We start from the raw sequence: 594 nt of genomic DNA on the forward strand, positions 1-594 counted from the left end.
TGTTGAGCCTCCCTGTAATCCTGACACATGCGCCATGACCCATCCTTCTTGTGTACCAAAACTACTGGAGTAGAGAAAGAACTTTGACTAGGTTGAATTATACCAACCTCTAGCATTTCTACAACCATACATTCAATTTCACTCTTTTGGCATAGGGATATCTGTACGGCCTGATGTTTGGAGGAACACTTCCTAGAATCAAATTAATAGCATGATTATGATCACGAATAGGTGAGAGACCTTTGAGAGTCTCAAATACCTTGGAATGATTGTCCAAGACTTTTTGGATATCTGGAGAAATAGATGATTTCGATGTGGGAACCTCTAGCGAACATAATTGTGCAATTACACCTCGTTGTTCCTTCTTTAGAAGCTTTGTCATACCGTTAGAGCTCATTATCTTTCCCGCATTCCCTTCGATACCCCTTAATTCAACTTCCTTTCCTTCTGCACAAAATTTCATGAAAAGTTCTTGAAAATTAAAAGCTATTGTATCCAAGGATTGTAGCCATTGGACTCCTAGTACAACATCAACACCACCCATTGGAATGGAAAGCATTGGGCTATTCAATACATATTCTCCCATGGATAGCT

This window comes from Pinus tabuliformis, chromosome J (assembly GCF_031772625.1).
Source record: "Pinus tabuliformis cultivar Carrire ecotype Pingquan chromosome J, CPIR1, whole genome shotgun sequence".
Lineage (NCBI taxonomy): Eukaryota > Viridiplantae > Streptophyta > Pinopsida > Pinales > Pinaceae > Pinus > Pinus tabuliformis.